The sequence below is a fragment of the Hippoglossus hippoglossus genome, chromosome 5 (genome assembly GCF_009819705.1).
Source record: "Hippoglossus hippoglossus isolate fHipHip1 chromosome 5, fHipHip1.pri, whole genome shotgun sequence".
Taxonomy (NCBI): Eukaryota; Metazoa; Chordata; class Actinopteri; order Pleuronectiformes; family Pleuronectidae; genus Hippoglossus; species Hippoglossus hippoglossus.
This window is the reverse complement of record NC_047155.1, coordinates 19,415,173-19,433,217: the sequence shown is the minus strand read 5'-3', so window position 1 is coordinate 19,433,217 and position 18,045 is coordinate 19,415,173. Positions and strand designations below refer to the sequence as shown.

At 45.4% G+C, this 18,045-nt stretch overlaps 1 protein-coding gene across 1 annotated transcript in view; it reads right to left on the bottom strand.

Annotated features, from left to right (window-relative positions):
* The window catches only part of LOC117761221 (plexin-A1-like), a 192,266-nt gene extending 174,695 nt beyond the window's left edge, over nucleotides 1–17,571 (bottom strand). Inside the window, exon 1 of the mRNA XM_034584918.1 lies at nucleotides 17,434–17,571. The gene's annotated coding sequence lies outside the window, so the exon portion shown is untranslated. The remainder of the gene's footprint in view (nucleotides 1–17,433) is intronic.
* Between the last annotated feature and the right edge of the window lie 474 nt (nucleotides 17,572–18,045).

Here is an 18,045-nt window from a genome sequence, read left to right as displayed (position 1 = left end):
AATTTGGGTCACCGTGTTACCAAGTTGTGGCCTTTTTCCTTCCGGGAACAGATATGAATGTGTGTGCACAGACCATGTGGGGCTGGTTAAACTTTATGCACCGACTGTTTTCCAGCTGTGTGTTTCCTGTGCTGAGCTAAGCTAGTATTCTCTCTGTCTCTCTCTCTCTCTCTTTGGAATATGGTCTCGATTAGCAGGCCAGTGCCTGTGGTAGCTGGCTGACAGTTATCCCAGCTATGTGTTTGTACTGGGGGGGGTCCCTCGCGAAAAAATGTGTCAGCCTCATCCGTGGTTTGGATGAGACCCTCGTTGCAGCCTTGTGCCATGAACATGATAGGGCGTGATGAGAAACAGGGAGAGGGAAGATGTATAGAGTTTGAACGTGGTGATGGAGAGAAAGTGCTGTCTGCAGTATTGTCCTTGTCCCCTGTGGATGTTGAAGCTAAGCCGAATATTTAATCAGTAAATACACAAAAATATGCACACAAACATGCACACTATATTTATAGGCATCAACCGCAACAAGAATAACAGTGAAACAGGATCCTGAACCCATCTCCTTAAACTGAAGTCAACAGTCTAACCGTACTGAAGTGTTCCCACAACATCCTGAAATAAGGGAAATACAGTTTTCCCTTAGAGTAACCCTTCTACGCATTTCTGCTCTGAATTTCTAACTCAGTCATTCCTCAAACTGGGGGGCATGGACAACTGCAGGATGAATATGGGGTAAAACTGAGTTCAATTAATATTATCTAAGCTGAGAAAATAAACTTTGCTGATGCTATCGTGCTGACCTGTAGTTTATGAAAACTCAACCTGGATTTTTCTTTTATCAGTTGCTTCCAGTTGCTTGCAATTTTTGGGGGGCTTCTAAAGGGTGGCATGCCAGAAAATCTCTGCCAAAATGATCTCTGAGAAGAAGCACTAAGGAAGCATTTTAGTTCTCTGTGGTAGCAGCTCTCTCAGGCAGCAACAGCAGACAGATGGAGAGTTAAAAAGAGACTTAAGAAACAAAGCCTGTGGTGCAACAACACACAGGAAACACCAAAACACTGTCTGCTGAGCAAATACACCAATATGTACTCTTTCGTTCTTCCACCTCCACCTGCAACGTTTGCACACAGAGTAGGCATGCATACACACTGAAGAGAGAGCACGGAGGACAACGCTGCAGCTGATGCACAGAGTAAACACAAACTGAAACCGATCACAACCACATACAGACGTGGGGCTGGGGCTTTACCACAGTGGCGCCGGGGCAGGGCAGCGGCAGCAGCAGCAGCTACTAATTAAGAGTGGTTGGCTGAACAGCTATAGTTAGGGTAGAGCTGGAGGGCTGAGTAGAATAGGACGACAGGTCTGATACCATGTCTGCACGAGTCTCTGTGTGTGTGTTACTAGCAGCCCCGGGGCTGTAGGCTAGGGCCCCAGTTCAAGTCTTGCTGACTCAGATTCAACACTGCCTGTCTAGCTGCAATACTGCTGCTACAGCTAGCAGGGGGAGAGCAAATTGCTCTTTCCCTGTCTGTTACTTTCTCCCATTTCTCTTTCCCCTCACTTATCCTGCTCCTCCTCCCCTGACTCTGTGTTTTAGGCTGCGTTTTTGTACTTGTTTCAGTTTCACTTCCTCTTTTCTGCCTCATTCCCTCGCTCCACTTCCCAGCCACCCTGTCATTTTCTCTCTCTCTCCCCCTTTCCTCCCCGTTTCCAGACAGAGTCAATATGATTCAATGAGCTGTATTGGCAGTGAATTTGTTTCTGGAGCAGAGGTGGGGACTACAGTGGGAATCAAAACAGGAAATAAATTTGCTTCGTATGGTGAGCGCCTGATAAACACTTCCTTGACAATGATACGTCAAATCAATCTTTTCCTGACTCACTCCCTCTGTGTTCTTTGTTCCACTTGTGGATACTGGCTGTTCCTGTTCCACTGCTGCAACTGTAGGGAATCAGACTTGTTGGACAACTTTGGGAATCAACTGAACATACCAAGGAGTTTATGATTTCACGCCTGTCTGTCTGTTGGTTTGTTGTGTGTAAGCAAGGTTACACAAAAACTACTGGCCGGATAACTACGAAACTTGGATGTGGTATGAAAAGAACATAACACAATTTAGTGCAGATCCAGATCACCATGGATCTTCTGGAAATGTTATCACTTTCTTTAAGGTTTCAAGATAGGATTTCTTCTTTTACATTTTCACAGATTTCCCAGAGAATAGTTCATAGATCTAGTTGGGAAAAAAGAGGGATATTTAGTGGACTGATTTCTATAAATGTGTGTAATTCTGTCCAACTTCATTGAATTTATTCTGACTTGGCGGAGGTATGCGCTCACTGAGTGCCAGTTGTCCACATTTTGGTAATTTATTACATGATTAACTTTTGTGAACATATTTGCATACATTAATTGGGCATTATAACAATATAAGAGGCTTGGCCTTGGCCGTAGTTATTTAGCGTGCCAGCTAATCCTATTGTTGTTGTCTCTTGGGCATATGTGGCGAGCTTAACGTTAAATCCTTGCTTTTGTGTCTTTGTGTCTCATTTGCTTCTATCGAACACCTGAAATAAGTCCTTCACATTTAAGTGTGGACCAGTTTTCAAAGTCATCCTCATGCATACCATGAACAAATGCTGTAGCTCAGAGAAAATATCACATCAAACAAGCTGAACATGACAGTATTTAAATGTGGCTACCTATTGGGCTGGCTTCATTCAGCTATCACTGCCAATCCGCTGCATTCTCAGCATTTCTGAGCAGCCAAGAATGGAAAGTGAAATGGTTGACATTTGGATTCTTCATATCGTGGGAAGGTTAATGGCGGGAAATAGGCATGTTGCCATTTTTATGTGCCAGGTACAGGCCTTTCTGTTGCTTTCTCAGGACTGTAATTTACTGTGGTACTGGCTATATACATATAAACACACTTGCATACGCAGACACACACTTGCTCTTTGTGTTTGCAGTCTAAACAGAGTGTTACAGTAGAGTGTGTCAGTTTATTGTTTGTCTGTTCCTCTCTGTGCTCCCTCATGTTTACCTCAGCAGAACAATGAACTGCCATGGGAAAACTAGAGCACACAAGGCCTGAACCCGTGCGAGCACATTTATTTTTTCGACAAAGTATTGTAATTGCATTTCTGCAATTCTTTCATAATATTCTCTATGAAACACAAAAAACACAGTGATCCGGAGAATTGGCTATGGAGTTTACCCAGAGTCTGCCTTTCACACATGCATAACGTAGCAGGAGGTTTTCGGCAGAGATGCCTTTAAAATCCTCCACATTATTCAGGCGAGAGGTGGAGCAGCCGGGTGCAGCAGGCAGAGATGTATTAACTCCGCTGCGTAGATCACGTGATCATGTTTACAGCACCCTGACACCGTCGTCAGCTCTCATCACCACAAACTCTCTTCACATCTTCGTAGGTGTTTTCTATGTGTGTGTCACCGCTTTTCACCGGGAGATATTTAGATATAGAGCCAAAACCAATTGTCCAACCCAGTAGAAACTGACAATCAACTATTTCTGTGTAGAGAACCAACATATTTCTTTTGCTGATAAAAACACTAACATAGTGTAGCACTTGCTACAGTCTGGCCCCATGCCTGCCAATAGCTCGGCCAACTGTTTCCTATGAGCTTCCCACGGAGGTCAACCGTGATATGGTTCCAATGATTCTGAACTGGGCCATAACTGAACTAAAGCATATAATCTGACTGTTACTTAACCCGTGACATAATTCATAACACTGAGGAAGTCCTATTGTCTGCTTGTTTAAAATTTAACATTAAGATCTATCAAGATTATTGCACTTTATGAATGTGTGTGTGAACGGGTGAAAAAAGCTGTACTCTTCAGCTCTTTGAGTGGTCATGAAGACCAGAAAAATGCTGTATAAATACAGACCATTTACCATTCTGAAACTAGAATAAAGAGAGTCAGAGCCTGCACCTCAGTCATTGTGCTTTATGAGAAGAGGAATGGCATCAGAAGAGTGTCAAAAAGTGCAGCTTGTTATGAGTAAATGACATGTACCTTTTCAGAAGAGCTAGGCAACAGAGACAGACAGAGACAGAGAGAGAGAGAGAGAGAGAGAGCGAGCGAGAGAGAGAGAGAGAGAGCGAGCGAGAGAGAGAGGCTATGCCCATCCTCACTTTGGCTGAGTGCCAGGCCTGCTCCGACAGAGAAAGAGAGAGAGAAGGGGAGGGTGCTGTGAGCGTGTGTTGATGTGTGTGTGAGGGGGCAAACATTCCCCTGGCAGGATCCCTGGGACCCGGCGGAGGGCAGGGTTCAGCCGCTGAAGGAGAGGCTGCGTGCCCAGCAGTCAATTAGCGGCTTGCATTTACACAACAAATGGAGCTCCCACGGTTTCTCTAGCGCTCACACGCGCGCACACACCACATATGAGTGTATCCACTCAGCGCTCATCAGCACACGCCGACGCAAGGTCAGAGCGATGGGGAGGGAGGGAGAGAAAGAGAGTCGGAGAGAGAGAGCAAGGGGCCAGCTATCTGTTGGAGTGGTACTCTACAAATACTAACTCATTGGCTGTATCAGAAACACAAGCAGGGCAACAGTGAGCACAAAGTAACACAATCTCGACTGCCGCACACTGCTGCAATGATACAGCAGTGTTTGCAGATAATTGTCTAGATTGTGGCGACCTGCCATGGTCCAATTTGCCCAGCCAGAGTTTCATAATGATCCGAAAACATTTTACACTCGTCACAATAACAACTGATTTGTAACTTAGTGTTTTGCACTGTTGGTTCACTGCAGAGCTGTAGTGTGCAGCACTCTTTTCCCCACTGTCGCTCTCATGCCAGAGCTTGGCATAACATTGCTAGTTTCTGGTTTAGCTGTGCACGTTCCAGTGGCCGGCATGCAGTTCTCAAAAGTTAGGGAGACCTTGGTATAACACCTGTCCTCGATGTGTACCTGTCATTCAGGAGCATGTAAGAGCACACTGCATGTGTTTTCACTGGCCAATCACAATAATCTACCTTCATCAGCCTCACCCTCAGTACCTTCCTCCTCTGCCAGCTACTGCCACAGATAGATTTAAATACTGAAACACTTTATAGACATGGCTTAGAGAAATGCTCCACCAGCCCATCCGAAAACGTTATATTAGCTGAGTTGATAAACTGGGTTTTGTGGTCACTCTATTCTCTTATGCTGCTTTGCCTCTTCAAATGGAAACGATTTGAAAAATGCCTCCACTGGAACATCAAACCATCATGCACCAAGACACACCAAATGAATCCAAAACAAAAAATTATTTAGCGGGTTGTTAATTTAAGTGGACTGGCAGCAGCCAAATATTAAGTCTGTATGATAAGTCATAGAATAAAGCTCATCTGAGGCTGCTAACCAACACTCTGGTTGGTGGGAGATGGACACAGAAGTGAAGAAAGAGGAAAGACAGAAGAAGGGAACACAGTGAGGCAAAAAATACAGGGCCGGAGTAAAAAACATTTAGCCTCACTCAGAAACCTTGGGGATAACTGCCATGTCAGGGTGACGTGTGAACAGGAGCAGAAGTCAATACTGTTGACTCAGTTAATCAGGCAATACACTGTCAGGAGCAGGTGGAATTCCCTTCAATCTTTCTTTGCAGTGCAAGAGTGAAAAAAATCCACCACGTTTCCAGGCCAGGCATGCAAAAGGGCATATTCAACTTTAATGTGTAGTGAGAAAGGTTACGGACACAGGGACACCAAGACACTAAGCTCATGTGACAACAGTAGATTTGAAATTTAATGAAAACCTTCCTCTCATCTTTTGCTAAACAAAAACAACAAGTGACAAGTGTCTTAACTTCAAACCATTTGTCATCTTCTACCATTGACATTCAGGCGAGAGCTGCCCTGTCTTGTGTGTTTGTGTTCTGCTGTTTTCAGACATGATATAAACTCTGCAGTTCCTCCGTATTTTCTCCGGAGGAGGTGCATGTGTGTACACAAATGAGACAGAGAGTTTGCGGTGATAAGAGCTGAGCCCGGTGTCTGTGTATTGTCAAGAAAATCATGTGATCTACTCAGTAGAGTTAATACGTCATTTCCTGTCTCCGCCTGCTGCACCACCTCTCACCTGAATAATGCAGAGGATGTTACTGTTGTCAACGCGTCTGTGCAGAAAACCTCCCACTGGGTTGTGCCTGTGTGAAAAGCTAACTCTGGGTAAACTCTGTAAACAATTCTCCAGATTTCAACTGCAGGTCATTTCTGAAAACGGCTTTAGTGATTCAGGAGCTTGACTGTTCCAGTGAATGTGGCAAGCCAAAGTAAATGCGAGGAAGATGTGGGTCTATTCTGTTGTTGATGTTGTGTCAGTTTGGAGTGTGTGTATGAATCTTATCATTGGCGGGTCGTCACTGCCCATCTGCCCTCTACCGACTCCATCTACTCATCTCTCTGCCTGTACATCAATCTGTCAGGGACAATTATTGATAAAATGAGACCAGTGGTAAGTGGATGAGAGGTGACCTGTGCCATACAGCAATCAAACCCCAACCAGTCTCTCTCTCTCTCTCTCCCCTGTCTCCCTGCCTTTCCTGCTCCCTCCAGCTGTGCTCTGAACAGGCCCTTAAATCACTCGGCCCAGGCCCTTTGATTGGTTGACCTCTCTGCATGATTAAACAGCCATTTTCATCATGTCCTCCATAGTAGAGTGACAGAACGAGAAAGAGGGAGACAGGGGGGTGGGGTGGGGGGCGAGCGAGCCCAACCAAATGGGATCTCTCCACATTGATGATGACAGACATTTACCATGAAGGAGTAAAGTTGGCCACGAACCCCGGTATCAGGGCAGACATTACAGACCTGAGCTGGCCAATATGTTCACATTATTTCAAATTACCATGATAATGACAAGGCTGTTTTAATACATCAAAACCTCTGTTGGCAAACTTTGGATGTTTGTCCTAATTAATTACACTTTGACCTGATTTTTGGCTTCTGGCCCAGACTGTGAGCTGATTGATCGATTCAATTTCCTGTTAGATGTCATTGGATATTACAGCTTTTCACAGTTTACTGTGCCAGGTTAGGATGTGTTAAAATTGGGATTCAAGTAGATTTTGGGGAGTTTTGCTTTATAGTCCAGCCTAATGCAGACAGCGTTATTCAGGACCCTGAATACAACTGCTATAAGAATGTATGTATGCTTTCAGAAAGGCCATAGAAAGCAGGCAGTACGATTTACACATCTTACTGTTTAATGCTCTCCATGAATTATGCAGATCATCAGCAAGTTGTTCAAGAGTATTTCAGAAGAGACTGAGATGTTTGTACCACACTATAATGTGGGATAGCTAACAGGATATCACTGGGTCACAATCATCAGTGCTGTGACCAGCAGAACTTAACACTAATTCCATGATTCCATCTAATTCCATCAGCAGTCCATAGAGAGGGAGAATTTAATTTCCTCCTCTTCTCTGAAACCAAATGTCTCATTCAGTAAAATCGCCACCCCACGTAACATCTGTTTGGCTCCCAAATAAAAAAGCCGTAAAGCTGGTGGGGCGGGGTGGCGCAAGAAAGCTGTTCCAATGCTGTGTTCAGTCCTTAATTAAAGTTTGACTCAGCTCCTCTGAGTTTTTGTCGTCCTCCTTTCCCAACGCTCTCTCTTCTTCTCCACCCTGATTTGCACACAAGAGCTTCTCTGCAGCAGTATTTATTATTCTTTGGTGCGAGCAGCCGTGTTGCTGTTCTGAGTTAGCTAGTGTTGCCAAAATCCCTCCCTCACTTCTCTGTTGTCTACTTCTTTTCCCTCAGCTGTTTCTGGCCGAGGTGCAGGCTCTGGCATCGTTTTGTTCAGAATTCTCCTATCCCGCCCTTTCAAAAATCTAAATGCTCAAGGCTTTTATGTTGCTGCAGCTACAAGCAGACTGGGAGACGGGCTACTTTTGAAAATGTGTCTGTGCTGCGGCCAAGTTTGACTGCAGCACTGATTGCAGAGGGCAGGTTGAGGTGTGCCTCTTGAATCAGCTAAAAACTGTTTTTGCCATGTTTTGCTATCAGTGCATGTGGCGATGGATCTTAAAGGCATCTTCCTTAATAGTTTGGGAGAAATTATTCAGCTGTAGGTTGATAAAATATTTGGATGGAAGATTTAACTATTTATTTCCAGTTTATATGTTGTAGTATCAGTCATTGGTTTTATGCCATTGTTTTCAAACTGCACTCAACATCCAGTGTTGCCACAAGCGGCAGTTAGACAAATACTTTCGGTCATGTGTCAGAGGACAAGCGGAGAGTCTGCTGCTGCACTGGAGGCTATGTCATGCTGACTTCAAGAGCCAAATGAGGTTACACTCGGGTAACAATTGAAAGCCGAGCCAATCAACTCAACAGCCACATTCTTCTACATGCAATGGAAAATAAGAGAATGGTGAATCTTGGTGAGGCAGAGAGGGAGGACAGCCCGAGAGAAAGGAAGCAACTCCTCCCAGCTGCCACGCATCAGCACATCACTCCAGTCACAAGTTACACACCCCATTTCATTTGGAATGCAGTGGCCCGACAAGAGCTGCATGGTAACACACATTCCTTCATGTTAGCTGGCTGTTTCGTCATATGCTCAGCCTCCTTATCTGCCCACGGAAATCTACCAGCTGAGAAAACCGACTCGCCATGGCAAACTCAAGAAGAGTCAGAAACGAGCAGTGAGACCTTAAGACTTTCTTCTCTACACAATCTCTCTTCATGTGGGAAGTTGGATGCCAATGACCTGTGTGACAGCTCCTGGTGGGGGGAGAGAATGCCAGGGTCAGAGGTCACAACTGGAGACATCATGGGACAGCAATGTGTAGCTCACACTCACAACCACCTTCATGTCCCATCTCCATAATGCAGTGGCAGCTCAGAAGTTCACCCCTGGCTGGGCAAAAAGCAACAAGAGGCCCCCTGGCAATAAATCCTCCTTGGCCCCATTCCACCTTTAAAGTAGGGATCAGTCTAACCTTTGACCTCCTCCTATCATACCCCTTCTTCCAGGTTTTAGGCCTCCTCCTCCTGTTCCATTTCTGGTTACAATCAACACCCCACCCCCTTCCCGGCGGTCCACTATTGTCTGGCCTGAAGTACTTATTCCCAGAGTACCCCTGCTCTTCGTGCCTCTCCTCTGCAGGGGGTCGGGGAGGGGGAGGCAACTTAAAAGCACCCCGGGACTCCATTGCAGCGTGGAGGTAACCGTGGTCTGCTAAAAGAATTAGGTTGAGCAGCCACCAGTGTTTTGCACCACATGTCATTGAGTGGTTTTCCCCTTAACAAGCAATGTAAGGGAGGAAAGGGAGGGAAACAGGGTTTTATGATGCTCAAGCACATGTTTCCACTGAGAGGGTTGAAGAAAAACAACACGTCTTTCTGGAGCATCCCAAAACTTTAGACTAAAGTTGTTGAATGTTAGAAAAAGTAGCTCCAAGCTCTTCAGCAATATCTACAAGGAGGTTGTAAGGCAAGAGTGTAGCAAAGATATACAAAAGTAAATAGATTAAACCTTGGCATTAAACCCACGGTATATTTGTAGTTGGCTGCCTATGAAACCTCTTGTAGCATTTAGCCTTTTTGCCTTACAAGCCTTTGGAGAGTATTTGCATTGATTTGCAAAAGGTTAGGGTAGTATTACTGGGTAACTGTAGCACCAGTGAAAAGAGAAAAGGCCCTTGTACATGTGTATATGGTCGACATGCTATGCAATGGCACAATGCCAAAACACAATGGAGGCCAGACGCGGCGAGCTACTCATCACTTCTCCCTCTTTAACCCTTTGAGAAGAGTACAAAAGAGGGAGCTGACAAAGAGGCTGTGGAAAGAAAAGGAAGGCATGAGAGGGAGGAGGTGTAGGATATTCTATTCCGCTTGAGGGGAGTTTCAGACTACATTTGATATTTGACAACTTGAATTTTGCTCCACCTTAAGCACAGGGGAATAGATGCAATGATCCAAACAATTTCTTAACGATTCTTTATTGATTACAGCTGCAGAGCAAGTAAACCCATTGTAACCCGTGTAAACTACAAAGTGTAAAAGGCTTGTGCTACTATTTATGTTCCAGTTTTCTTCAAAATAACATTTCTGTGGTTCTTTTGGACATCTGCTACTAACAGCAATCATTTGTCATGTAGGCTACAATTTCAAATAAACTTATGCATCTTTCAGTCAGATCATAGAAAAGTTTTGCCACAAAAACATGACGGGTCCCATTTGGCCCTGCTTTAGAAAAGTAGCGACTGAGACTCAAACAAGCGGAGGAGAAAGGCTGGGAAGTGCTCCAAAGTGATTTAGGGCTAAAGCTACCCCAAATCTACCCCTCTTTCTCCAGCTGAAGTGGAATCACATGGTGGATTCAAGAGGGCCAACAGCCCTTTCTATTGATATAAAAAAAAAAAAAAAAATTCTTTTATTGACAGGTTTTCAGGTAAGTGTCTGCCTACCTAAGACATCACCAGACACCAACCTAGCCAGAAGCACCAGCCCATATCTAAAGAGCACCAGCCACACAGGGGGGGATAAATGGTAAGCCAAATTAATGAAAGAGCTCTTATCTTCATCTTGTGTGTGTGGTTTATGAGCCTTGGCACATGTGTCAATGTGCAAGTGAGCACACAAGCAAACAGAAAGCAACTAGAAAAGAGGCAGAGTGATCCTACCTGTGTCCTTTGCGCATATGCACACACTTTCTCAATGCCCACCTCTCTGCCTTGGGGGCAACACCACCATACTGCTGAGCTCTCTGAAATCAGTCGCCCTTCCCTCCAATAACATGGGGCTTGTTGCTGGCTTGGCGTCAACACAGCCACACTAAAGGGGCAAGGTAGGCAGCTAGCTCATTTATTGGCTAGGCTATGGCCATGCTTTCCCTGGGCAAGTGGCTCTGTTAAAAAGGCCAGTCTTCTATTGATCTTATTTACAGGACAGGGGACTGGAGACATGCTAAAGTCTTTAAGATTCTCCTTGTTAAATACAACAGAAAGCAGGACTGTGTGTGTGTGTGTGTGTGTGTGTGTGTGTGTGTGTGTGTGTGTGTGTGTGTGTGTGTGTGTGTGTGTGTGTAAGAAGGGGGGATCGAAAAATGGAAGACAGAAATGAAGTGGAGAGAAGGAAGAAAAAGTAGTAAGCAATTACAAGTTGTTGCACCATTAACATTAATCACAACAATAAATACAGATGAGCCTGTGTAAACTCTGTTTCATCTCCTCCACAAAGGAGAGTGTTACCTTACATTAAACACAAGGACTCACCATGTTAATGCACACATTCAAATTAAGACAGCATTATGTATACTATCCTCTGATATACAGTGTGCACATCAGCAAATGCACAATGACTTAGCATTACTTATCTCAATGCAAATACATGCACAGGCTCACACCCACAGTGCAATGACTCCCCTCTCACACAGTGGTTCTCATTAACAAGCCAAACATGCCTGAAGAGGCAGACAGACTCTAGTGAGCACGGTAAACATCCAGTAGGCTCCCTCATCTAAACTGAGACTATCTGAGCATCAGCAACACACACTTTCTGCCGATTTTACTGACAGACTGGGCCAGATACAGTCTATTCATTTAGAGATCAATAGATTTCCTCTGAACCAGTGGAATTTGGTCTGCTTCACTGAAAGGACACTTATGAAGACAGACCTACCGTAGACCATGGTTTACGGCAAATGGTGTCCTCTGAACATTGCTCAGAAACTGCTGACAGTAATAGAAAAACGAGGACGAAACCACAAATGGGCTGGTAATTAAAAATTTGTAGTTTAATTAACTTTTGTCCAAATAAACTATTTTTTCTTCTAAAGAGCCTGAACTAGCATACAATTAAATAGTTGACAATGGCTTCAAAGTAAATTGATTGTGGAAGTGATCAGACGGTTTAACTTCCACCTGACCATAGCTTAGTGTTACCCCTCAGTGGAGATCCGCGTGCTTTAACAGTAAGCATCTTATGTATTTAAAATGCTCCTTCCTACAATACCTGTACCGCTTATCCCTTGAGGGTTTGGGGGGTGGGGATGGAGCCAATCCCAGATGACGTTGGGTGAGAGGCGGGGTACACCCTGGACAGGTCGCAAGCATATCACAGGGCCAACAAGTAGAGCTAAACAACTATCTATGCAAACATTCATACCTATAGGTAATTTAAAGTCTCCATTCCACCTAAGCTGTATGTCGTTGAACCCTGGGAGGAAGCTGGAGTGCCCAGAGAAAACCCACACAGATATGGGAAGAACATGCCAACTTAACACAAAAAGGCCTCAGTCTGCGCTCAGGTTCAAACCCTGAACCTTCTTGCTGAGGCAACAGATGCCCCTTTAAAATACTCTCTTTACAGAAAACTAAGAAGGGAGAAGAATAAATTACATACGAATGATCACCAAAACAGAAATTACGAGGTGCAAACTACCAGACCAGCTGTGCACCACAGCAATAAAATTACAGACAGATACAGATGATAGGTGTTGTCTAATGTTACAGGAAGGAACTGTGACATCCTGATCGATAGTAGTCCCCAGCTCTTCTTCACAGGAGGAAATGCAACAAGAGAGGCAATTTTTTATGTCCATGCAAATCTGAGACCCAAGCCGCCAGGCTGAGTCAGTGTCTGAGGGGAGATCGACAGAATGCTGACAAGAGCATTAGCATGCCACAGAGGGAACCTCATGTGCTGTGGCTGTGCCCACAAGTGGCAGAGGGGGTGATATTTCTACACAAGGCCACCGGGTCAGAAGTGGAACCGGAGTCAGTCCTGCATCTTTGGACCTTCAGGCAGAATCTTTATTCTGACTGTTAATTCACAGCTGTGATGTGCCACAAGACCACGGTTCAAATACAACCAATGGCGTTTTTTCTTTATTATTTGGACCAGAACCCAATTCACAAACTAGAAGGTTTTCAATTTGACAGAATAAACCCAATGCAGTCCTCCTGTCAATAAAAATGAACTGCCCACAAAACGGTGAACAGGAGAATGTATTCATGCCCTGCACTTCAGTCTGCTTTACATTTCAACCAAACTAATCAACATCTCTCTGAACAAAAGGACACAGTGTAAATTATGTACTCCAACAGTGGACACAGAGTTTATTTTCAATTTGCAACCAGATTAGCAGGCATGTTTTTGATACTGTCAGAATGGCAGAGATTTTTACTATTTCAAGTTGTCTTGAGTGAGTGGCCTTTTTAGTGCCTGCTTCAAAAAGCAGCCCCGTACCCGAGCAGCTGTCACTTTCAGCAGGCACTGCTGAGGACGGAAGCGGGGGAGGGGCGCTTTGAAGGAATGGTTAAAAGTAGGCGATAAAAATAAACTGGGAGAGAAGAAAATTAATTATACATAACAGACAGTTCACTTGGATGAGCACGACAGAGACAGAGAAACTAAAGCTGCTTCCTTCAAAATAAGCCATTTTCTGGCTGAGACATTTCTACTCTGCCGCCGCAGAGGTAATATTTATTTGGCTGCATCTGAAGTGAGGGATGCAACAAAGAACATTTTCCGAGAAGGTCAAGGCTTCAAACAATACGGACCTCGCTTTCATTTATAATTCTACACACTGGCAGTCCACACTTCATGCATACTCTCTAATTCAGGCGGTTTCCAGGGACCAAAATAAAGCTGCCAGCCCTGAGCGCTCCCTTCGCCTTCAAAATGTGATGAAGCTTGCAGATACCTCGGCCTGCTTTTAAATTCGCTTCTGATTGGCACTGATGAGGTTTTATGCAGCTGGCTCGCCTGCAAACTCACCTCTTGATATGATTCGTAATGCACCAACGTTCTGCAGTGCAATACCACCCACTGACTCCCAATCCCAGCTTCTTACACAGGCCAAATGGAGGTCATTCCTACTCGAGCAGTCAGTCAAGACATGCCCGCCAGGTATTGGCGAGTGAGTTTATTTCATATTAAGGCTTGTCGGCTGGAGAGGTGTTAGCGCCACGAGAGCTGTGGGTGTGTGTGTCTGCAGATGTGTGTGTGTGTACAACAGCAGGGCCTCCGGGTAGAGCCCCGCTGCTGGTCCCTCTTTAGTGCGTTTTAATATAGCTGCTGCTGTGTGGCTCCTAGCCTCAGGGCGCCTCACAAACCCAGAGAGACCAAGTAAAAACACTCAAATAGAGGAAGAGATGACGGGACCAGGCACAGGAAGAGATGGAGAGGTGACAACACGAAATGACAGAAGCAGGGAAATATCAAACCAGAGGAAACCATGAAGAGAAAAAGAGCAAGAGACAGAGAAGCACAGAATAAAACACACTCGCAGCAGAGCGCCAGCATCGCATCTAACCTCTTTAAGAAGACTGACACAAATGAAAACTTATGTAATAAAAATACACCATCTCCACCAGCTATGATATGAAAGTCGATGTTGCATTACAGCGCAGCTGTGCCAAGGAAGCACTCAATCACACACGGGGGACAGAGTTTAGACCATGACATAACCCACACTCTCTGATATAGCCCCTGCACTGGTTGGGGAAGGGATCCTCTTTCGCTCGTAGTAAACGCTTCTCCCTGCACCAAGCAGCAGCAAAGGACAGAGACTGCCAGGCTCAGAATTGTAGCAGCGGAGAACAGGTTGAAAAATGACTGCTGGAAATTGTACAAGGGAATCTGGAGAGGCTCAGGAATAGAATGATGATGGAGGGGTTGGTCAAGACCTTACATGTGGTCTTTTCTCCAGAAAGGTAAAAGAAAATCGCAGGGAGGGGGGAACCAGCATGCAACTAGAAAAGGAGTGCAGGTGCATGAGAGAGGGGGAGAATGGGGAGGTAGATCAGAAAAAAATCCAATGTGTGGAAAAGTAAGGGAAACGATTTCGGAGCTGAATTTTGCATTCTAGACACACACACACACACACACACACACACACTGCACGCCGTGAGTGTGAGCACAGTCCATATAGCGGCACGCTGCATGAAAGCCATGAATCACAGCACAGTATACCCTGAAGAATAGAGTTAGGCACTGAAAGTCTTTTCTCATATATAAACAATTTCACTGACCCAGTGAAGTAGATTTTCACTCCAGCTGAGAAACTCCCACGTGAGCTTGAGAGAATTTTCATTCAAATCCAGCCCTTCATCAATATATGCACTAAAACTAAATATTTAGGGCCAGGCTTACAGTGCCAATTCACAATTCAATTCTCACTTGAGCACAGCTCTTGGGCTTTGTCATCCATCTACAATCTCATTAGACCTTGAATATGCCGCTCACTGAAAAGTCCAGCGGAATGTGACAGGGGGCAAACCACACAAAGGCAAGACCAGAGGGGTGCAAAGTGCACATGTCAGCTTGAATTCCAGAGTTTGGACACCGCCGATTTACCCTTCACGGCAGCAGACAGACCGGACAGGGCAGACTTTCAAAAATTCACGACACTGCTGGTCTATTGTGGGGCAGATCTGTATCATAATTAGGGAAGATTGAGGCAAATTGCTAGTAATTCTCTGGCTGGGTTGCCAGCTTTCATGTGAAATGCCATGCAAGGTCACAGGTTTGGAACAAAAAAAGAACTTCTGAAGAACTCGGCTGTTTGAGGAACTGAAATAATAATTATCGAGGTGAGATTGTTGCCTGCAGATTTTCCGCAGTATGATAGTGAATTAGGTCAGATAAGAATGTGTGATTTTAGGACAGCTGTAAACAAGAACAAATACCCCTACGATCCGTGGCTATTCATTGGATAATCACTGTTTCTCGTAACGGGAGCAAATAATAACATTTGGTCGTTTTGGAAATCTGCCAGCGAAATAGAAAAGGTGGGATTAAAGAGCCCTTACAAAAACCCAACTGAAGGAGTTGGGTGCACCTCTGTTGTGTGGTGGGTGAGATGTCAGTGAGTCTGTGGTCGAATGATTTAAAGCTGTGACTGGGCACCACCTCTTAAACAAACACTCATGGCATGGTTCAAATCCCACATTTACATGAGAATGCTGGCCATCACATTGAACTGTCAATAAGAAGCTGCTGCACGAGTGAGCTCGGGCTAAAATGGGTCATGTCACTTATGATAAAGAGTTAGCACATTTGTCACGTATCGCCTGTTTTCAAGTGGTGCAACAGTAGATAAATACACCAATCACTGCCTGTAGGTTTACACCTGAAGGAGTCCTTCAGTCTTAAATGAACACTGGAGTGATGTTTGTCTACATGCTCTGCTCTGGCCCCACTCCTCGTGCTGTTTCCTCCATAAAAAGGTTCAAATCGAGTCTCAGCCTTTGCTCGGCTAATATGATTCACGAACACATGTTGAAAATGCTCCAAATGAATTCACGTAGCGTGCGTGGTGGACGGGGTGGCTGGCTGTAATATGGTTAACTAGGATCTGATTAAAAAAACCCAGAAGTGAGGAGAATCCGATGGAGCAACGAGGAGGTTTTCGATGCGCACTCCTCACACCCACAGACAGCCCGCACCGCTCCGCGCGCGCTCACACGGGGAATTCAATTGCTGTCGAACAACAAAAGCCCACAAATTGCCTCCCATTCGTTAGCAGATTAACGCGCTTTTCACGCCGCACCGACACAATTTCTAATTATTTCAAAGCTAATAAAGGAATCGATTTCTTTTAAAAGCACCACGTCCCCCCCCCCCCCACTCCTCCTCCTCCACACTCCCAGCCCTCTGGAGACATCCAGCACAACTCCTCCCTGAGGTCCGTTTAAGAAAAGCCTGGACAGGCTCCACTCAGATGTGAGGAAATAAACAAGCGCGGAGGCAGCGCAGCCTCCCCGGACTGTTTATCCAGGCGACAGCGGGCGTCAGCTCCGTGAATACCTGGGATCACGCACGGCGGTGGCGGCGGCGATGCAACAGCCCCACGCAGCCCGCCACTGGCCCCCATGTGTCCCCCTCCTCAGCTCGGGTTCTTCAGGGGCAACACTTGCACGTTATCACCCGCAAAAAGTGCTGCTTTTTACCGCAGCAACTCACCTCACAATGCACCAAATCCCACGCAACTTCCCCCAAAAAGACGAGGGAAAAAAGCAGCCATTCCCCAGTTGGAGCTCCAGGTGTTCGGAGTTGGATAATAACATTTAAAAAGCAGGAAGTGTTTGGATTCATTTACTGAACTAAGCGAGCTTCTTATTTAGTTCAGTGTGGGTCAGTCACACATTCAACACAAGCCGACACACACACCGACACACACACACCTAAATAACTAGCTCCTCCGCCTCTCGTCTTTTTTCACGACCCCCGGTTCGGTTCGAGTCTCCCAGCTCCTCTTGGAGGAGCCAGCCGCGGAGAGCCAGGGGGACGCGGCGAGAAAGAAAAAGAAAAGCCCACCACGACACAAACTCACTCCCCGGAGCCGCCGACAGAAAGAAAAAAGAAACCCCGTCAACCTAAACGTGTGACCGGCTCCACCACCCGCCGGCTCCCGCTCCACAGTTGTTCCCGCCGGTACTTACAGATTCAGGTGATCCTCAGGACGCGTATCCTCGCCATGATGTTTGCTTTTTAAATTCCAAAACTTGCGGACATTTCCACTCTGCTCACACGGAGTGGAGGTGCTCTCTCCCCGGCTGCTCTCTGCGTGTGAATGGAGAGGAATGCGGCTCCGCTCCGAGGAGGAGGAGGAGGAGGAGGCGCTCCGCTGCTGCAGTACCACACCGAGCCCATAGAGGGCGCCCTCAACCCTGGTGTGTGAGGGTTCTGGGGGGGGGGGGGACTTCAGATGAGATAAGATCGAGTTGATTGATCCACACATCGGGGAAATTCACTTGTTACAGCAGCTGGCAAGAGGTGGACAAGAGAAAACTAATATAAAGAGGCAATACAATGAAAATAAGAAATACAATTTAGAATACCTTTATATACACCTTTCACTACAGAAATTATTTGTATAGAAATGTTATTGAGTAAAGTGGCACAGGATAATTGACGAGCATGTAAAAAGTGTATTTGTAAGTGTAAGTAATAGACGTGTCCATAAATGTGCAGATAAGACCGTTTATACGTATACAGGCAGATATGATATACAAAAAGAATATGAGTTTATCATGTTGTAAAACAATGGAGTC